The sequence below is a fragment of the Cryptomeria japonica genome, chromosome 5, assembly GCF_030272615.1.
Source record: "Cryptomeria japonica chromosome 5, Sugi_1.0, whole genome shotgun sequence".
Taxonomy (NCBI): domain Eukaryota; kingdom Viridiplantae; phylum Streptophyta; class Pinopsida; order Cupressales; family Cupressaceae; genus Cryptomeria; species Cryptomeria japonica.
The window spans coordinates 168,248,504-168,271,970 of NC_081409.1; positions in this window are offsets into that span (position 1 = coordinate 168,248,504).

The window sequence follows — 23,467 nt, forward strand, 5'->3', positions numbered from 1 at the left end:
AAGTACAAGGAAACAACATTGAAAGACTTTCAGCACGTCAAGGAGGCAAGATACACCAAGCCCCCAGTGGACTAAGGATCTTACGACTTCGATTGACAAAGTAAAAGGGAAGATCACGAGGAAGAACCATGACTGTCAGTAGTAAGGTTCCCTCACTATGAGTCATGTAAGAGAAATACCGAAAATTTTCAAGGCAAAGCTAAGTTCGCCAAGAAATTTTCAAGTATCGTGAAGGGATAGACAGGGTGTATGCCCCCCTACGTTAAAGCGATCGTAGGCGCCTCAACGGGGGTGATTGTTTTAACGTAGTGATACACATAAGAAATGAGAAAGGAAAGGAGCACGTTACCACAAGGATTTAGCCCCCAAGTGTGAGATAAACCCAAGGATAATAGACACAAAACACAAAACACGAGGTGACTTTGCTTTCCTCGGGGTCAGTATGCTGTATGATAAGTCATGTATATATCATATGTATGTATGCATAATTGTTCTTCATTCCCCAATCAAGGAAGGTCACCTAGAAGAAGGGAACACATGTGTCTCTTGAGTCAACATGAGAGAGACCAAAGAGATCTCAATGTTTTGCATCGTCCTCAAGTAGACAACACTAAGGACGACAAATAGAAGAATGAGAATAACATATAGAAGAAGTAACAAAAGAGAGGGGGAGAGAATCTGCCATGCTAATGTAACTAGTCTAGCACATCATCTACCCCCCGATCTTGCTGATCAATGTTTCAGGAAGGCAGGGAACACGCTAGAGGAGGAACATCTAACACAGCAGATGGAGCTATCACAAGGTCCAAACAAGGGCTATGTTCATGTTCCAAGCCACGTTGTTCTTGTCTAGGAGCTAGGATAAGTGCTTTAGAAAATTCATTAGATAAATGGTTATCAACATCAACAAGTTCATATTCACTATCAGAAGCAAGAGGAGTAACATTTTCATCATGCATAACATTTTCATCTATATCATCATCAAGATTTATAAAAATAGGATCTTTAACTCGCACAGGATCAAGACCATCATGTATCTTGTGTATAGGAGATTTAGGCTAAATATCCGGCTGAGGAGAAAATGGAATAATGCTTGTTGAAGGTGTTTTTGGAGATTGTAAATTTTGAGAAGCGGCTGCTTGAGCCCTAAGACAACGTTTTCGTCGGCGTTCGCGTGCAGAACGATTACGTCTAGTCTTAGTAGGAAGTGTAGAAGATAGAGGAGGAGGAATGTTCTCATCCTTATCACTTGGGTGTTTAGGTTGTGGTCTCTTAGGCTGGATAATAGGAGAAGAAGAAGGTCTCTTTTCTCTATAAAAGGCAGGAGGAGGAACTGCTCCATATAAAGGAGGAATTTTTGGTTTAGGGAGAAGACCAAGTCCATCATGACGAGGAGGTATAGATCTACTCTTAGAAGATTTATTAGGCATAGACATAGTCACATCCATGGGTACGGATTGGGAATCTTCTTGAGGAAAGACATTAGTTTTATCTTTCAAAGGAAGAATTTCCTTCTCAAGAATGATAGGAATGTCAAGTTTAGGTGTTCTAGGTTCACTTAGAGATAGAATCATATCTGTTTTCCACTTTTGATAAGATTTAAAAAGATGATCACTTCGCGGAGGAAGAGATTGGAATTGTTTAGGCCAACAGTAATCAATAGGAACACTAGAGGTTCTTTCAGCTGGTTTGAAGAGACTATGATTAACAGTAACAATTTCACCATTATGGGGAAATTTCAAACACTTATGTATAGGAGAAGCAATAGCCTTCATGGAAGATAGCCAAGGATAACCAAGCTTCACACGAAATTGTTCGGAAGATGGAATAATAGCAAAGTTCACATCAAGAGATTTATTATGGACCTCAATAGGCAATGTAATAGAACCAATTGCAGGAGAAGAAAATGCATCAAATAGTTTCACAATCACATCTGTTTTGTCATAGATCACTTGATTCAATTGCAAAGTAAAAAGAAATTCTTTAGTAATAACATTAACCATGCACGAAGGATCAATAAGCACTCCACGACAAGGTGTATTTTTTACTTTTGCAACTATGTATAAAGGACCATCAGGTGCTCTAATGGTTTCACTAGAATCAAATGTGATGGAAGGTTCTTTAGGGATTTCTTGCTGCTCTACAAAGTTAATCACATTCGGAGTCATAGACACAAGACCATCAGATGAGAAAGAGGAATCATTAGCCTCAATCGCATTAGAGGTATGAGAGGTATGAGAAGGTAGTGGATCAGTGAAAATCTGAAGATTTTGGTTAGGAGGAGCTACAGATGTGTTGCCTTTATCATTCACTCCAGAAACAGAGGTAGTATTATTATCAATCAAATCCTGAATTTTACCCTTTAAAGAAAAACATTTTTCAGTATCATGACCAGGCTGACGATGAAAATGACAAAAAGCTTTGTGATCAAAATAAGGTGAAGTAATCTTTACAGGATCAATTTGTCGTACAGGAGGAAGAGTAAGCACATTTTTTCCCAATAACTTATTCATAATATCATGCAATGATTCATTCAAAGGAGTATACTTTCTTTCTTTCCTGAAAAATTTAGAAATAGGAGGCACACCTGATGCTGCATTCACATTGTTGTTGATGATGTTTTCATTGAATTTGATGGAATCTCTGTTCGGTTTAATCTTCCCAAATGGTTGTTGACTGCTATCACCCTTATCACTCGGAGCCATAGGATGTGATTGTTCCATTTGACTCACAGTCAGTTGATAATTGTGAAGAGTGGCGCACAACTATTGGAAAGAAGTAAACTCAGAAAACAGAAGTTTGTCTCGAATATCTTTTTGTAAATTAGAAATAAAGATTCTTTGAATATCATTATCAGTCACTGGAAAAGAAATTTGAGCATACAAATGCTTATATCTACCAATAAAATCAGTCACTTTTTCTTTAACACCTTGTTTACAATGCATTAAATCAATCAAAGTAACTTTAGGACTTATATTGTTTTGAAATTGTTGAATGAAAGCATTTGCAAGTTGTTCGAAAGAAGTAATAGAATAAGAAGGCAACAAGAAATACCATTGTAAGGCTTTGTCTCTTAATGTTCTAGTGAATAGTTTCGCAAGCAACCTTGAGTCATAAGCAAAATCAATACAAATTGTTTGAAAAGTCTTAACATGTGTTAGAGGATCTCCTTTACCATTATAAAGCTCCAAATGCGGGATTTCAACATGTTTAGGAGGGATAGCTCAAACAATATCAAGAGAAAGTGGGCTCGCAACATCAAATGTGGGCACACTAAACTTAGATTGATTCATAGAGGCAATTTGTTGCTGTAAAGAAGAGACAGTTTGTGCAAGATTGTTAATGGTCGCTTCAGTCGAAGAGTTCATATTAGGTGTGTTAGATTGAGATGGTGTGATGTTATTGAAAGAAGGTAAAGAGTAAGGTGGTGGGACCCTATGATAGTCAACCATAGGGGATGATTGGATAGGAGGAACACTACAAGGAGGAATGGAATGGTTAAATGAATTGCCCCCTTGCGTCATGTTCATTTGTAAAGATGTAATAGGAACATTCATTGAAGGAATGTATGAAGAAGTTGGATTGAATGAAGGAAGAGGATTAATTGAAGAAGGGGGAGGATTGCCCCCATGACTAGTGATCACAGGAGGAATGTCTTGTATAGAGGTAGCCATGAAGTTTGATGTAAAGGTAGGTATACTAGCAATAGGAGTGGTCAAAGGAATAGAATGATTGACTTGTGTAGGAGGTTGTGTATAACCTAAAGATTCAGCACAACTCTTCATAGGAATCATATTCAAATCCACAATATGTGCGATACCACGTAAAACATCAATTCCATTTGAAGCATGCATTTTAGACCCTCAATTAAAGGAAGAGCTTGACTATCGGGATACTCATGAGACATCCATTGGTGAAAATCGTCAAATTGGTTATCCAATTTTGAAAGTGTTCTACAGAAACCTCATGGAGAGCTTCTTCATCATTAGGAGGATTAGAGGAATTACCCATGTCCTCGTTAAAAGGGCTATTCAAATTAGGTTCCATCTCCTCAGTAGTTAAACCTCGGAAAGACTTAATTCTACGGCTTCGTCTAACGGGAATAGTGTAAGTAGGGCTTATTGTTGTAAAACTCATGCACTAGAAAGAGAGAGAAGATTTTGAATTTAGAGGTAGCAATTTTCAGTAAAACCAGCCAATCTTCCAGATTTAAGCTGTTAAATACAATCACAACAGTCTCCCGAAATTTCGGAAAAAATGTCCGGGACCGTGGCGCTCGGAGTGCAACACGGTCCTTGCAACTTTTTTCGAAATTTGCAGGGATGAAAGGTATGATGATTTTAGAGCTAATCTGAAAAAATTGAGTGATTTTACGATCTGTAGATAGGCCAACTTAAAGTTGCAATCTCAAAATTGAACCCTATCAAGATTGTCGAAAAATGCAAAATTTTGAATTTTGAAAAAGAGAGGGAAACTGAAATTTTGAATTTTATGATTTTAGAGGGAATGTCAGAAGCAATGCAAATTTTGAAAATTAAAAATTGACTCAATTTCACGCAAAATTCAATTTTGAAAGCGGAAATCAAAGTTGTTGTAATTAAGCACTTAATTTCAAAAGTCACAAATTGCAAGAATTTGAATAAAGCACTGAAATTTCGAATGAATGTAGACACACTTTTCAGATTTATGATAATAAAAACGCAATTTTGACAAAAAATTTTAATTTCAACAATTTTTGAATGATTAGGAGCCTTAGACCAAGCAATCGCAAGACCAACTTTGACTGTAATTTTGAAGGTGTTATAATTGATAAAATCAGCCAAAATTCTGGATTTTAGCAGGAAAATACAGTAAGATCTTGCTCCCGAAATTTCGGAAAAAATGTCGGGGATGATGGCGCTCGGAGTGCAACACGGTCCTCGCAACTTTTTTCCAAATTTTCAGGGATGAAGGATATTGTGATTTTATTGCGGAATCCAAAGTTACAGCTGATTTGGAGATGTTTTGATCAGTGAAATTGTCGGACAAAGGTTGAATCAAGAGGGTTTCAAAAATTAGGGTTTTGACACTTAACCACTTAATTTTCAAAATTAAAGCATAGATATGAATTGATAATTTATAATAGAAAAGCAGATCTGAAACAAGCATTAACAATTAAACATTTCGCAAGTTCAATGTTCAAAAAGAAAATTTAGGGTTTTTATGCAATTACCTCTAAAATTTTGCAAAAGATCAAACATGGAAATGTAATCAACTTTTCAGATCTAAGCATGAAAAATCAGAAAGGATGTTCACGTCGGGTTCACCAAAATGTAAAGCGGAAAATCGCGATCGAACCCTAGTTGTTCTCCCCTCTTCCAACTCCGAGGAGAGAGAAGGGAGGTTCGCTAGGATTCGATGGGTTTCACTTAGGGGGAAGACTTTACATTCAAAAGAGGGGTTGAAACTCATAAGATTCAATCCCACACAATGTAAGATTGGATGCTAAATGAATTTCAAGGGTTAGGAAAGAAAGGCTACCCTCTTTTGTAAAGAATGTTGTTAAGGAAATTAAGCCAAGAATACATAGAAAGTCATAAAGATCCGCTTATAAACTGAGTTCGGGTTATAGGATGAAGCTGTGGACCTGGAATTAGCAGTAAAATGTCGATACGGCACTGTCCTGCAAATTTGAGCAAAAGTTGTCGGGACGATGGCGCCCGGCGCCACGACCCTCCGAAAAATCCGTCAAATGAAGGGGGATCCGTTCGTCTCTGCACAAGGATTCTAGATCTTCAATCTCAGCCGTGTACCTGCAACCTACACACAGAAAAGCGAAGACGATGGGGGGTTAGGGATTAGGGGTTTGCCTTTAGGTCAAACCCCGGTTTTGGAATTAACCAAGAAATGAGCAAGTGCTGTAAATGTAAATGACTGTAATGTAAAACAAGTACTAATACCTTGTTCTAAGGATGTTTGTATCCTTATGTGCAAAGGTTTAGATGTTGTATCTTGTATGTTGTAGCATGAAGTAAGTGATCTCCTCTTCAATGGTTGAATCCTTGACTTGAATGCAACACTTAGCCTTGAATGGAGACTTGAAATGATTGATTGCTTGAATGCTTGAGTGCTTGAGTATAGTTTCCACACTTTTTCCGTCATGTATGTGTCCTCCCCAAATGAGAGAGAAAAATGTAGTTTATATACTTGTCAATTAGGGCTGATAGACTGATTTTCCTGACCTTAGGCCAACCAGGGAAGTATATTTCCAAATTGCAATAAAAAAGACCCGATATCACTTAGGAAACTGGGCCCAAAATAGGACCCAGGGACCAGGGCGCTGGGCGCCCTGGTCCTGAGGGACCAGGGTGCTGGGCGCTCTGGTCCTGAGGGACTAGGGCGCTGGGCGCTCTGGTCCCACCTCCGGGACAGTGGGGTGCAAGGAGGTTCAGGCCAAGGTGCTTGAAAAATGCAGTTTTTGGTGTCGTGAGCAAGTTTTGGGGTCTCCATTCAGGTTGCGTGTTGCGTCGCCATCGTGAAGACCGAAATGCAGTCGAAATTGCAAGTGTCGCAATTTTAGGACGCTACAGATGGTAAGGTGATATAACTCTTACCTCTGATAGAGGAAGAGATGGAACCAATGGGGAAAGATGTCAAAGTGCTGATGGTAGAAGGAAAGAAGTTCATGAGGGAGATTGCATAGAAAGGGGCAGTTTGCTATGTCCTCATGCCTAGTCCCAAGGTGACAAAGAAAGAGAAGTTTGCAGAAGGGAAAGGAGGACAAAAGCACATAGACCCTACAGTCAAACAATTTCTTAATAAGTACAAAGGCATCATCTCAGATGGAATGCCAAGATCCTTACCATCAGTGAGAGACATCAGTCATTGCATAGATCTGAACCCTGGTTCTACCCTACAAGACAAAGCAGCATACAAACTCACTCCAGATCAGAATACAGAGATGGCAAGGTAGATTGAGGAGTTGTTTGAATCAAGACTAATTGGAAAGAGCTTAAGCCCATGTGCAGTACCTATTGTCCTTGCACCCAAGAAAGAAGGTACTTGGAAGCTTTGCAAAGACTCAAGGGCCATCAACAAGATAACTATTAGGTATAGGTTCCCAATCTATAGGATAGAGGATTTTCTTGATTTCTTAGGGATTCCTAAATATTTCACCAAAATGGATCTAAAAAGTGGATACCATCAGATTAGAATAAGGCCAGGGGATGAATGGAAAACAACTTTTAAGACCAATGAGGGGCTATATGAGTGGAAATTCATTCCATTTGGGTTTTCCAATGCCCCTAGTACCTTTATGAGGTTGATGAATGAAGTCTTTGTGGAATTTATAGGCTTGGTTGTCATAGTGTACTTAGATGATCTCTTGATCTCCAGTAACACAAAAGAAGAACACCTCAAACACATAGATGTGGTTCTCAAAAGGTTACATGAAGAGTAGCTAATGATAAATTTAGATAAGTTTTTGTTCATGCAGGAGGGGATCATCTAATTGGGCTTTGTAATCTCACAAGGTGAGTTGAAAATGGACCAAGAGAAGATAAGTGCTATACTAACTTGGCCAACACCTAAGACTATGAATGATGTCCAGAGCTTCCATGGTCTAGCAACTTTTTATAGGAATTTCAAAAGAGGATTTAGTAATGTTTGTGCACCCATGCTTGACACCATAAAGGGAGGACAAAAGTGCAGGTTCATTTGGACCAAGGAGGTAGATGATTCATTTGAAACATTGAAGAAGAAAGTTGCAGAACAACCAGTCCTTGCCCTACCAGACTTCATAAAGATATTTTAGGTAGAATGTGATGCAAGCCACATGACTATTGGGGAAGTGCTCAGCCAGGAAGGAAGGCCAATTGCCTTTTTTAGTGAAAATCTAAATGATGCCAAGAGGATATACTCATCTTATGACTTGGAGATGTATGCTTTGGTTCAATCATTAAAGAAGTGGAGGCACTATTTATTGCCTAAAGAGTTCATCATTTTTACTGATAGTTAGCCACTTAGTTTCATAAATAGCAAAGAGAAGTTAAACCACTAGCACATTGATGCAGAGGATACTAGTCCACAAATACCTCAATAGGCTATACTTGTTGTTTTGTCAAATTGTCCTTGGAATTCCTCAAGGTTTTCTAGTCTTCTCCTTCAACAAAGAACTCAAATTTGGATTACCAACTCAATAAATAAAACTAACATCTCCTAGGGTCTTCACATGCCCCAACCAACTTGATTTATAAACCAACACATACCAATTTGTTGGGTTTATACAAAATCTTACTTGGATGCAACCTAGGTTTAATCCTAGTAGCTCTGCCAGACCGGTTTTTCAGACTTAATTCAATTTTTTCACAAAAAACATAGAAACAAAATTGGACTTAAAGATACCCTTTTGGAAGTTACATAACATATGTGAAAATAAACTATGGTTCTTTTGGACTAAATATTCATACCAGCACCCTACTATGCTCTGACTAGGCCCAATTAGCCCTCTTTTACAAAGCAACAACAAATGGTACGACCAAAACTCCAAACAAAAACAAAGTCCTAAAAAATGTTTCAAAACAATGGATTTTCCAAGTTTCAAGACAAGAAACACTCATTTGATAGGTTAGATACTAAACCCCCCTTTTTAGGCCTTCTAACCTAGGACTTCCTTGTTCAAACCCCAAAACTCACTTCCAGAACTTGAAACTTGTTATTCACTATGATTTTACCATCCCCTAACATGTTTTCACATAAAAATACTACCTCCTTAAGGTAGATCTTCTGTTGCTATACTCATGCCTCCATTTTCATGCTTTTTCTCACACAAATAGTCACTTTTCTTGATGATCACCAACTAATTCTCTTTTCCCTACATTCTTGTCATTGAGTTAGTTAAAAATAAATCAATAGGGTCTCATTCCTCAAGGAACATCAATTACATAAAGAGGAATGAGCCCTAACTTATCATTTTGACACCAAAATAACACAAAATGTGCACCTATAGCAGTGTTCTTTGGGACAGTCAAAATAAATAATTCAAAATAGATGTAAAAACATTCAAAATGGATTCAAATTCTCACTAACATCCAAGGTAATCAGCAGAAATCCATTACCAATCCAAAAATGAAAGGAAACAAACCAAACATGCAAGTAACTTTCAGATTTTTGTATTAGAGAGAAGCTGTCCATACATTGCACTTGAGATTCTTCCCAAAACTTCAATCTTTCTCTTCTAGTTCATGTAGCATGAGTTATAGACCAACATAAACCTTCCCAAACTAACCATAACCACTTTTCTCTTAACAAACAATTAAATCTCTTGTTTGGCCAACTAACCATTGTGTTTCAAATTTGCAATTGACAATACTAGACATAATACTCCTAATTCTAATTTATCAACACCAAAGTCTTTGTTTGAGCTTTATTACATCAAAAATTACTGAACACAACCAAATTAAACTAATTAGACATCCTTTGTGCCATTTTTACATATTTAGACTTATTGACCCCTATTAGGTCCATTTCCACTCAAAACTCATTTCATTCTTCCTATTACATTCAAATGCCTTAATAGGATTTATTATATCATTTTTTGGTCCGTTAGACCCTTGACTCCATGTTCTATACCAAAATGGCTTCATGTGCCTCCATGTCATAGGATGTGCTCCTTCACCATACTCCCCCCCTATGAAAAATATCTTGTCCCAAAAGAATAGTGGTCTTGTTTGTACTCCATTCATCCGTCTAGAAGGCCACCTGCAACTTTGGCCTCTTGCAAACTTCTGTGGCAATAAAAACTCATGAAATGAATTGGTCTTCCACCTATTACTTGCAGCAAACTCATGAATAAATAAAAACAAATCATTAGATCTTTGGTTTAGACAGTCACACATGGACTGCTGCTGCACCATTTTCCTTGCCTTTGTGAGGTCCAAATGGCTCCCAACTCCATCCACCTTTGAAGGACTACCCTTGATCTGCTCAATTAGAGGGCACTCTACAGTCCCTATCATCACACTAGTCTGCACCTTCCTTTTGCTGTCATCGATAGAAGGTTGCTGCCCTTCTGATTTTTGTCCAAACCCCTGATCACTGCCTTGTGTTTCTTTCACATTAGGAACTTTCATACTCACATACTCCTTCCTACCAAAGCATATTACACTAGAGTCAAATATCTGACTATTCTTTAAAGGAGTTAGTGTAAATCTTTTACCATCTTTGTGAACAACATATGTGTTCAAGAACCCATCATGCAATGTCCTTCTTTGATATTGCCAAGGCCTTCCTAAGAGTACATGACAACATGTCATATGAACAATGTCACACAATACCCTATCATGATAATCACCAATGGTAAATTCTACATATGCTTGCTCTTGGATTACTAGATTTTGTTCATCTGGTACCCAAGTGGCTTTGTAGGGTCTATTATGTGGTATTCTTACTAAATTTAACTTGTCAACCATCTCTTGAGAAACCAAGTTATCAAAAGATCCTAAATCAATGATCATCCTACATACTTTACCATGGCGCAAACATTGAGTTCTGAAAATGGATACCCAGGGTTGTACCTACTACAACCTTTGACCTCTTCCAAACATCAAAAAGTCACCTTCAAGTTGTGGAGAAGCAATACCAATCTTCTCTTTTTCTGGTTGTTCTTCCCCTTGGGTCAACTAAATTCTTTTCTCAATCTTCTTGCCACCTTGTTCATTCATTGGACACTTGAAGGAAGTGTGCCCAACTTCATTTCATGTGAAGCACCTTCCCATGAAGACTCTTGATCCTCTACCTGATCCAAATCTGCCTCCACCTCTATATCCACCCCTCTGATCAGAAAATGTCTCCCTACTCTTATCATTGCTGCCTTGTCCTTGTCCTTAACTGTTAAGCCTACTGCCCCTTCTTCCTTGTCTCTCTTGCTTCCTATTTACCTTTTCTTCAGCCCTTATAGCCAACTAAAAACACTCCCCAAGTGTCTTTGGTATACTCAAACCAATCTCATCTTGCAAGTTGTATCTAAACCCATTTAGGTACCTTCCAACCTTCTCATCCTCATCTTCCAATCCACCTCTTATACTCAACTTGTGGAATTGCTCAGTGTAGGTCATCGCATCCATGTCTTTTTGTTTTAGATTTTGTCTCAACCTCTTTATCTGAATAGCATAATCAAATGGAAGGAATTGATCCTTCATCATGGCCTTCATCCTACTCCATTTGGTGATCTTAGAAATTACTCATTCCACTCTCTCTGTCTACACACTACTCAACCATGTTAGAGCAGTACCTCTTAACTTTGTCTTAGCAAACTTGACCTTCTTGTCCTCATTCATGTCTTCATACTCAAAGTAGTTTTCAAGGGCATCAATCCACCCCAATACCTCTTCACTATCCATCTTGCCATGATAGATAGGCAAATAAATGGTTGTCTTACTTCCACCTCCTTGTACTTCCTTCAATAACCTCACCATCCTTCTCTCTTCAGGGTCTAGATGCCTTTCTCCATTTCCTTTATTTTGATTCTCATCTGCTCCATCATTCGCTTCAGCATCTTCTTCCTTATTTTGTGGTCCTCTTCTAGATCCTCTCTCTAAGGCTTCTAACCTTGCTTGCAATCCTACATTCTCCCTTCTCATTTTGCGTCATCTCTCTCTCCCTTGTTTCTTCTTGTTCTTTCCTTTCTCTCCTTTCCATCTCCAAGGTCTCTTTCAACTCTTGGTTCTCCCTGGCTATTTGTTGTTTAGGAGGCATCTCGTATATACCCCAACTAATACACAACTTCTCCCTCTTCTTTACTTCCCTCAAGAAACTAATAGTGGCTCTGATACCACTATGATGGAGAGGATAATGATGCACAAACACCTCAATAGGCTATACTTGTTGTTTTGTCAAACTGTCCTTGGAATCCCTCAAGGTTTTCTAGTCTTCTCCTTCAACAAAGAACTCAAATTTGGATTACCAACTCAATCAATCAAACTAAAATCTCCTAGGGTGTTCACATACCCCAACCAAATTGAATAAAAAACCAACAAATACCCATTTTCTGTGTTTATACAAAATCTTCTTACCCGAATGCAACCTAGGCTTAATCCTAGCAGCCCTACCAGACTGGTTTTTCAGACTTAATTCAATTTTTTCCCAAAACACTAAGAGAAAACATTGAACTTCTAGATTCCCTTTTGGAAGTTACATAACATATGTGAAAATTAACTATGGTTCTTTTGGACGAAATATTTAGACCAACACCATGCTATGCTCCAACTAGACCCAATTAGCCCTCTTTTACAAAGCAAGTACCAACAAATGGTACGAAAAAAACTCCAAACCAAAAAAAAGTCTCGAAAAATGTTTCAAAAAAATGGATTTTCTAGGTTTCAAGACAAGAAACACTCATTTGATAGGTTAGAAACTAAACCCCCCTTTTTAGGCCTTCTAACCTAGGGCTTCCTTGTTCAAACCCCAAAACTCACTTCCAGAACTTGTAACTTGTTATTCACTATGATTTTACCATCCCCTAACACTATTTCACATTAAAATACTACCTCCTTAAGGTATATCTTCTACTGCTATACTCATGCCTCCATTTTCATGCTTTTTCTCACACAAACAGTCACTTTTCTTGATGATCACCAACTAATTCTCTTTTCCCTACATTCTTGTCATTGGGTTAGTTAAAAATAAATTTATAGGGTCTCATTCCTCAAGCAACAACAATTACATAAAGAGGAATGAGCCCTAACTTATCATTTTTGACACCACAATAACACAAAATGTGCACCTACAGTAGTGTTCTTTGGGACAATCAAAATAAATAATTCAAAACAGATGTAAAAACCTTCAAAATGGATTCAAATTCTCACTAACATCCAAGGTAATCACCAGCAATCCATTACCAATCCAAAAATGAAAGGAAACAAATCAAATATGCAAGTAACTTTCAGATTTTTGTATTACAAAGAAGTTGTCCGTACATTGCACTTGAGATTCTTCCCCAAACTTCAATATTTCTCTTCTAGTTTGTGTAGAATGAGTTATAGACCAACATAAACCTTCCCAAACTAACCATAACCAATTTTCTCTTAGAAAACAATTAAATCTCTTGTTTGGCCAATGAACCGTTGGGTTTCAAATTTGCAATTGACAATACTAGACATAGTACTCCTAATTCTAATTTATTAACACCAAAGGCTTTATTTGAGCTTTATTACATACAAAATTACTTAAAACAACCTAATTAAACTAATTATACATCCTTTGTGCCATTTTTACATATTTAGACTTATTCACCTTTATTAGGTCCATTTGCACTCAAAACTCATTTCATTCTTCCTATTACATTCAAATGCCTTAATTGGCTTTATTATATCATTTTTAGGTCCTTTAGACCCTTGACTCCATGTTCTATACCAAAATGGCTTTATGTTCCTCCATGTCATAGGATGTGCTCCTACACTGCACATGAAGTGGGTAGAGACCCTACAAGCACAAGAAGGGGGTCAAGAACAAAGTTGCAGATACCTTGACCAGGAGGGTCTTAACTATCAACCAAATCAAGATGGAGAGTATTGGTATTTATTCCTTGAAAAATATATATGATGGTGATGAAGACTTTGGAGAGATCTACAAGGTATGTGAAACTATTGGTGAGAGGTATCCTGTTGAGTTTTCTGAATTTCTGATACAAGATGGATTGTTATTCAAAGGAGGACAGTTGTGTTTTCTTAAGTGTTCCATGAGGTTAAATATCATTAGGGAGAAGCATTATGGAGCTATGGTAGGTCATTTTGGCCTTGACAAGACCCTAGACATTGTGAAGAGACACTATTGCTGGCCTAAATTGCAGGAAGATGTAAGGAAGTTTGTGGAAACTTGTGTAATATGTCAAAAAGACAAATGGAAGTCCACTAATGTAGGTGTTTACTAGCCCTTACCCATTCCTTCTAGGCAATGGGAGAGCATAAGCATGGATTTTGTGTTGGGTCTGCCTAGGACAAGGAGGGGATTTGACTATGTCTTTGTAGTGGTGGACAGGTTTAGTAAAATGGCTCATTTCTTGCCATGTAAGACTTCTTGTGATGCCTCATATGTTGCAGACTTATTCTTCAAAGAAATAGTTTGGATGCATGGGTTGCCACTAAACATTGTTTCAGACAGAGATGTGAAGTTGTCAATAAGCTTTCTCATAAGCCTACCATCCTCAAATGGATAGGAAAACTGAAGTTGTCAATAGGTCCTTGGGGAACTTATTAAGGTGTTTGACAAGGAAACATGGAGAAAAGTGGGACAATATATTATCATAGGCAGAGTTCTCATACAATGACACTATAAATGGGAGCATAGGGAAGTCTCCTTTCCAAATATTGTATGGAATCCACCCAAGGGGAGTATTGGAGTTAAGGGATTTTCCCAAAGAAGAGCCTATTAGTGCAGATGGTGAAGCTTTTGCATCAACCATCAAGGAGGTACATGACCAAGTGAAGTCACATCTCCAACAATATGCAGAGAAGTACAAGGCCTATGATGATAAGAAAAAGAGGGATGTGCAATTTAGTGTTGGGGATTTGGTATGGGTACATCTGAAGAAGGAGAGACTCCCAAAGGGTAAGCACACCAAACTCATGAAGAGGAAGATTGGAGCATGTTAGATTTTGAAGAAATGTGGACAAAATGCCTATGGAATCCAACTTCCTCCTACTCTGGGATTATCACCCATTTTTAATGTGTGTGATCTTACACTTTTTAGAGGTGGTGACAATGAAGTGGAGGAACCAATGCAGGTTGCAATAGACAACGATATTCCAAGGCATGAATCACCAAAATTGAGCAAGGTGCTAGACACTAGAGTCAAAAAGAGGAAAAGGAACAAGGAGTACATTGAGTACTTGGTGGCTTGGCAGGACAAACCAGACTCTGAGGTAGTTTGGATGATAGATAAACAAATTTCCAATCATGGTTCAGACCTACAAACTCTGATCTCAAGTGGGCTTGAGATCTCTTCTCTCGGGGAGTATGGTGAAGGTGCACCTCATCACCAAGAAAATAATGGCTCTGAGGATGAAGACTAGGGTCATAGTAGTTGTCTTAGTGTCTTGTGTTTATGCAAGTTTGTTTCATGTATTCAATAAACCCCACCATGTAAACCCATGTCACTAATTAGGCAATTTGATAAGCCAATTGGGACAATGTGGTGAATAGGGGTAGTAGAAGGTTTGGTTTTGTGTTTGATAGGTTTTTAGGATTTTTTAGGGGTGTTTGGTTGATCCAAGTGTGTGGATCCCAACCTTAGAGATTTTGACAACTTTTTGTGCAAAATTGCAACTTTTGAGTGCAAAAGTGCAACTTTTCAAAATGCGGTTGGGGTAAGCATTTCAATAGCTCCAACCTCCTCCAAATTTGGTTGGAAACCATTTAAGATTTGTATAAACCTTGTGGAAATGATTCCCAAGGTTGATGATGTTGTGGTTTGAAGTTGTGAAGAAATCAAAACATTGAAATATTGAGTTTTCCCAAAAATTCTGAGTGTGCAGTGATTGTACATGCTTGTACGGATTGTATTGAGCCACACAATTCATGGAGTAGAGGGATAAATGAATTAGGTTTAATTTGGTGGTAGTCTAAGGTTTTGATTGTTCCTGAGTAGTGAGAACCCTCCATTTTTCTGACTGTAACCTGGAAAGTAAGGTTTTGGCTAGGGTTTTAGCCAAAAATAGCCATTTCTTGCATTCTAGGCAACTAGAAGTTTCTTCCTTTGGTGGAGTAAAGGATTGGCCTATTTATTTTAGGATTTTCATGGGTTTTAGTAGGGGAGACTTTTTTGTGAGGAGAAAGAAGCAAGACTATGTAGGCATCTCTATGTGACTACCTTAACCAAATTTAGGACAATCATCATTAAACCTTATAGCGGTGGATTATAGGCATGTAACCAGGGAATTAGAGGTTAATCACCATCCCCCAAATGCTCATAAAGTTTATTTTCTAGTTTGAATTCAAGAATTGGTAGTTGCTTTGTAAAATAGGCCTAATTGCCCTAATTAGGTCTCTTGTTCTCTAAGGGGTTCAGACCTTGAAAGTGAAGATTTGATGAAACCATTTTGGTGATAAAGGTAACTCGCAAAAGGGTATCTGAAATGGTAATTATTTGTATGAGTGTGTGGAAAATTTTGGAGTAAAGATCAATTCTATCGCTAAATAGGGCTATTAGCCTAGGGGGTAGGTTACTAAAGAAGGTATAAGGATTTGGCCTCTAAATCCAAAACAAATGCTTGGACCAGTCTTGAATGGACATAGATGAATCAATTCCAAAGCCCTTGGAAGCAGAGTATCATGGGATGGTGTAATGTAGGTATTGTGGCATGTACTCATCTTGAGTAGGCCTAAGCCTAGTGGATTTGTGAGTAGTTTCACTTAAAGGTGTGGAGTTCTTCCTTGTAGGACCCTTGTGATCATTTGAGTGGTTAGAAACTTGACCTTGTTTGGTCTTGTACTTAGGTGTGTATGTAGGGCTTTGCATCAATAAATTTTGAAAACCTAGTTGTAGTAAGCAAAAAGGGTTGTGTGAGGAATATTCCACCCATCATCAAATCAGTAAACATAGTTTTTTATGAATGTGTAAAAGGTAAGAAAACTAAAGTGAGCTTTAGTAAAAAGGAGCACAACTCCTCAAGACCACTTGAAATCGTGCATACAGATCTGTGTGGTCAAACTCAAACAAGAACACTTGCCGGTGAAAGATACTTTATGCTCTTCATTGATGACAACTAAAGAATGACATGGGTCACCTTTCTGCAAGATAAATCACAAGCATTTGAAAGATTCAAGATCTTTCAGAAGATGGTGGAAAAAGAAAGTGGGTATAGGTTAAAATTCCTAAGATCTGATAGGGGTGGAGAGTTTACCTCAAAGGAGTTTGAAGATTATTGTGAAAAACATGGAATTAGAAGGCAATACTCAGCTCCTAGGACACCACAACAAAATGGTGTGGTAGAAAGGAAGAACATGATAGTCAAGGAGATGGCCAGAACCATGTTAAATGAGGCTAGTTTGCTAGACATTTCTTGGAAGGAAGTTGTTCATACTACTGCATATACCTTGAAGCACATTCAATTAAGGACTAACAACAAAATGACACCTTATGAGTTGTGGTATGACCATAAGCCTTCTTTCAAATACTTTAAAGTTTTTGGAATAAAGTTCTTTATCAAGAAATACATGGATGGTCTAGGAAGTTTTGACTCTAGGAGTGATGAAGGAATCTTCCTTGGTTACTCATCTAACAACAAGGCCTAAAAATGCTACAACAAAAGACTAAGAAGAGTCGTTGAGAGTGTGCATGTAAGAGTTCATGAGGACATGCACAAAGGATGTCAACCACATATCAACATGTATGATAACTCCAGTGATGAAGATGATGAAGCTCAGTCAGACATTGAACCAGAGGAAGCATCCAAAAAGGGTCCCAACCGATATGTATAGCTAAATCACCCGAAAGAGCAAATTCTAGGAAATAAGAGTGATGGTGTGTAGACTAGAAGAAGACTTGCCCAGAATGATGAACAAGTCAACCTATGCCTCATGACTGAAGTTGAACCCAAAACATTTAATGAGGCTAGCAAAAGACAAGAATGAATGGATGCCATGGAAGAAGAACTACAATAGATTGAAAAGAACAAGACTTGGGAATTAGTCCCTAGACCAAAAGACAAGAATATCATTGGTAGAAAATGGGTCTACCAGAATAAGATGAATGAAGAAGGTAAGATTGTTAGGCATAAAGATATACTAGTGTGCAAAGGATACTCTCAGGTAGAGGGAATTGACTTTGAAGAAACATTTGCACTGGAAGCTAGATTAGAAGTAATTAGAATGTTTCTAGCCTTCTCTACTTACAAGGGTTATAAAGTATACCAAATGGATGTAAAATTTTCCCTCTAAAATGGAAATTGGGAAGAAGAAGTGTACATGGAGCAACTAGAAGGGTTTCTATTGCATGATGATGAGACATTTGTGTGCTGGTTGAAGAAGGCCTTGTATGGTCTAACGCAAGCTCCTAGAGCTGGTATTCAAGATTAGATCAGTACCTAAAGGAGCAGGGATTCAAAAATAGAAGTGTTGATAGCAATTTATACATAAAGAAAGATGGGAACCACATGATCATTGTGGTTTTGTATGTAGATGACATTATCTTTGGAGGCAACAAGGACACCCTCTGCAAAGAATTTGCTGATCAGATGTAGTCAGAATTTGAGATGTCAATGCTTGGTGAATTAACTTACTTCCTTGGTTTGCAGATATTATAGCAAGATAAAGGAATCTTTATCTAACAAATCAAGTATGCAAAGGAGATGTTGAAAAAATTCCAACTGGAAGATTGTAAACCGGTAAGTACCCCCATGGTGACCAATAGTAAATTGAACAAGAATGACGAATCACCGGTGGTGGATGAAACTCTGTATATCCATGATAGGAAATCTATTGTATCTAACTGCTTCAAGACTGGATATAGTTCAGGCAGTATGCATGGTGGCCAGATTCCAAGCTACACCTAAGCAATCACATATGAATGTTGTAAGTAGAATCTTTAGGTACCTACAAGGGACACTCTATTATGGATTGTGGTATCCTAAACAAGGAGATGTTATCTTGGAAGCATACATTTATGCTAACTGGGTAGGTTTTATTGATGATCAAAAGAAAACAAGTGGTGGTGCATTCTTTCTAGGTGACCGGTTGGTCTCATGGCATATCAAGAAGCAGGTTTTAGTCTCTCTATCTACTACTGAAGTTGAATACATTGTTGTTGCTGCATGCGGCTCTTAGGTGCTTTGGATGAAGTAGACCCTCAAAGACATACACATGGATATCACTAATCCTATTCTCATTCGGTGTGACAATTCGAGTGCAATCAACATTGAAAAGAATCCTGTGATGCATTCCAGAACAAAGCACATTGCTATCAAGTATAATTTTCTCAGAGAGAAGGTTGAATGACGGGAGGTGAGGATGGATTATGTTCCTACTGGAGACCAAGTAGCACATATTTTCACCAGACCATTACTGATAATCACCTTTTAATATCTCCAACACAAGTTGGGAGTTGTGTCATCTACTTAGAAAGGCTTCTAGGTGGCTCAAGGGGAGTGGATAGAAGTCCAAGGGGGAGCTCGGTGTGGATCAAAGGGGTGAGTTCAGTACCCTTTGTCATTGTGTCAAAGGGGGAGAAATGTATCGGTATGAAGTGTCATGTGAGATGTTGACATCAATGCCAAAGGGGGAGACTGTTGGCATTTTGGCATTAAGTTGTCATTGATGTCAATTGATTGGACATTGACACCGATATGATGGCTACTGGCAAAAGTAATGTACCGGTATGACTTTGCTAGTGATGAACCACTACTAAGGCAATAAGCCTATCTGGAAGATGGTTGGCTATGTATGATGAAGAGGTGTTATGCTAAAAAAATCACAAACCACTAGAGGAGAAGATGAGTTGTCGGTATAGTGTACTCTACCGGTTAGTAGAAGAAGAAAGTTCTACCAGGAAAGGGATGTACCGGTATGAGCTTGCTAAATGATCAAGTTTTGACCGATTGTATGTTGGTGAGCCACGTCTTGATCATTGTGATGCCATGTGGAGCAGAGGTGGCAAACATGATGTGGTCAGTGAAGCCCCATCGACAGGGTCGTCGAAATAGATAATCGCCATTAATGAAATGGCCACAAATCATGGGATTGTATCTAACTGTTGTGGCTTGAGGAAGAAAGGATAACAAAGGAAGATCATGGAGTAGTTGGCTCTTGCATCCATGAAAAGGAAATCCGATTCAAGAAGACCTCGAAAATGGAAACAACTGAAGTGTTTTATGTGTCGACAAATTTCAAGACAAAAAATCTTGTACATGATTGCTATCCTTAGAAAGTTTGCATTGGATAATGAAAACTGTGTATAGATGTATCCCAAGAGTATAGGTGATCGATCCAAGATAGGATGGATTAGATCTCTTTAAGATTGTTTCAAGTAAAGGAAACCCTAATCACTTAGTGTTTGAATGCATTCTTGGTGGGAAATCATTATGATAAATATATGAGCTCAAGACAGAGCAAGATGATGCTGTGAAAAAGATGAAGATAAAAGAGAGAGTTAGTGAAAAAGAATAATTGCTAGCCTTAGAAATAGTTCTAAGAAATTTGCAGTGTAGGTGAGCAAGCATACCGATGAGAGGATTCTACTGGCATAACTATAGTTTTGCTTTTGAGCCAAACCGGCAAGGTGTGGCAGAGCATACAACATCCAAGTGTGATGTAATGTATTGAGAGACTATGTGAGAGAGGGAGAGAAAGATAACAGAGGCTGAGAATCAGAGAAAGTAATCTCACAACCGAGAGTGTGAGATTCAGTGGAGGAGAAAAGTCTGTCAACTAGCAGTGAGTTATTTGAGCAAAGAGTTGTAGAATTCATTTGCAACAAGAAGCCTTAATTGTATTCAAATAGTATTTCAATATACATCACCAACTTGAAGCTTGGTTTAGGGGCTGGTGCTCGTTTGGTTGGTTCCCTAAAAGTGCAGGGATTGGTGCTTCTTGGGTTGGTGCCCTAAATCTTTGTAATTCAGTGTTTTACCTGTGAGGCTGGATTGGAGCAGTAGTCTCCAATAGCTTTTGTCACCGAGGTTTTTCCCACATTGGGTTTTCCTCATAAATCTGGTGTTGAGAGTTACATTTGTCTAAATGATCTCTTTGGCTTTCTTTCTTGTTCTATTAGTTTGATTGTTTAGTGTTTAAGTGAATAACTAATATTCTGAAGTTTATTTGAAAGTCAAAAAGTTTAGGAGCCACTAATTCACCCCCCCCCCCCTCTTAGTGGTGTAGACACCTAAAATTGTCATGTCTAATTAAATAAATATTTTATTTATTTAATTATCTAAGCCTAATTCTTCTATTAATTAAATAAATCTTTATTTATTTAATTAATTCATTTATCCTCTTCTAGCCTTATTTCTCATTTAAATAAATACATTTATTTATTTAAATTATCCTTTTCCTAAATTAAATAAATATCTTATTTATTTAATTATCTTACTTCTTCTATTAATTAAATAAATCTTTATTTATTTAATTAATTCATTAGCTTTTTCTACCCATGACACATGTCATTCATCTCTTAATTCCTACACTACCTACCCATTTCATTATTTTATTATTTCTTCTACCTACCCTCTAATCATAGCCGACCTCCTTTTTACACCTCTCAATCTTATCCCTCCATTTCATATTGTGTCTTCTATTTAAGAAGATGCTTTCTTCATTATCAAACCCTAATCACTCTAATCACTCAGACTAATCAACAATTTTGGAGGACTTGGCTACACTACGATCCTACTTGCAACCACATTCCATTCTTTGTTGAGCTCTTGTGCATATAAAAATCTGAGAGCAAATATATCAAGCAAGATCAATGGAGATAGGAAGAATGGAGATCAAAACCCTATTGGACATGTGATGGTATAATCTTTGTGATTTCATTTGATTTGCATTGTCTTAGGTAATCTTCATATGTTATGGTGGATCTTTGTTGTTGTTAGGCTAAGGTTTGGTGGTTGAATTCATTTAGCCTTTCAATTTTGTTATTATTGTTATCCATTTTCACCATACACATTTTGGCACGCCCGGTGGGACCCTTGTCCCTTTGCATTTAACATTTTTGTTGCAGAATTCGTAGTTTTGAAGTTGCAGATCGGACAATTTTTGACGACATTTTAGGTTTTTCCGCGTCTGCGAGCGTTCGGATAGCGTTTTTGTGTTTCAGAAGCATCTGCAATATCATGAATCGCGCCTGTGTCTTTGCCAGATTTTATTTTTGCAGGTTTCTGAAACCGCGTCTGTGAATTTAAATCGTGTCTGTGCTTGATCTTATCGCGTCTGTGTTCGGGAAAAGCGTCTGCGGTATCCAAGCGTGTCTGTGCATTACAGAACCGCGTCTGTTTCGTACAGACGCGTCTGTGTGTGGTATAACTACGTCTGTGTTTTCTGTTTTGCAAATTTTTCAATTTTCTTTAATTCGGGTTTTCGGATTTTCTACTTAGGGTTTCAGATCTGGTTTATTTTCGGCTAACCCTTGTAGATCTAGCTAACCAAGTTTGTGCAGCTTGCTTTGGAGGCAAAAACGTTTTTGTTGAAGGCCCCTTTTCACAAAGTCTTTTTGGTTTTCTAAAATTTACCTAACTTGTGTGCTTGCAGGAAGGGGTTATCATTTGAAACAACCCAAACTACTAACAATTTTGTTGTAGGTCCTTGGCAAGGGTTTTTGGATTTTTATTGTGTGCCTTGTTTTCATAGATTAGCAAACACTTCCTTTGGTGCACTAAAATTGAATCATTGTCTTTTGTGTCTTGAGCAATAGGCTCTTTTTGTTTAATCTTTAGAGGGCCTGTCTTCCCGTGTGGTCATTAGGACTACTAGTGAGAAGAGAATGACCCAAGTGGTAGCGAGGAAAACCCACCTCATCCAAACCACTATAATCAAATGTATTCATGGTGAAAACTATGAATAACGTGTGCTGATTAGTTCATACTGACACTATGTCTCCCCATAAACCCGTTTCATCAAATTTATTTGATCATTTGTAGGGTGTAACCCCTACCAGCTGGGAGCCTTCTGTATTTACAGAGCTGAAAGTGCCGCATGTATGGCCACACGAGTGGATGCCCTTACTAGCACCTTTTTGTTTTAGAAGCCCAAATCCTTCTAGTTGCTGAGGCAGGAGGTCGGACCTCTGGTAGCGGCCCACACACATACGGTTCTTAGTAGAGATACAAAGTTCGCCATGGGGAGTTTTCATGGGGACTGATGCTTGGCTGACCCGAGAAGTGAGTGCCGAGGGTGGAGCCAGTGAGGTCAAGCATCTAAGTATCCGCTTTGAATAGTGTAGCCTCGGGGGTAAAACCCTATGTGGGATCAACAACTATTGTCTTGGCTAGCCATAAGAATTGTGCTTGTCTTATGTTAAACATTCAAAACAATCAAGACCAAACAACAAAACATTGTGTCTTTTGTGTCTTCAAGTGTATGTAAAACAATTTTACATCAAACAACACACTTTTCTTGGAGTCATTTTTGGAGTCTAAACACTAGCAAACATTGAGTCCTCATCAACATTGTGTCCTCTTGTCACGAAAAATAGTCAAACAGTCAGATTTGGTCACAACAAAACAATTTCACAGATTGGAAAAATTGCACGAAGTTTACAGAGACGCGTCTGTGTCTGTTTTAACCGTGTCTGGGTAATCTAAGCGTGTCTGTGAAGGGCAGAATAGCGTCTGTGTTTTTAGAAGCGTCTGTGTCGAACAGAGACACATCTGTGTCTGGGAATCGCGTTTGTGCAGTATACAGTCGCGTCTGTGTCCAGAAGGGCAAAAAACTTTACAGTCCAGCAAACATCAACAAAAAAATCGCAGAAGCGCGTCTGGGTTAAACATAGTAGCATCTGTGT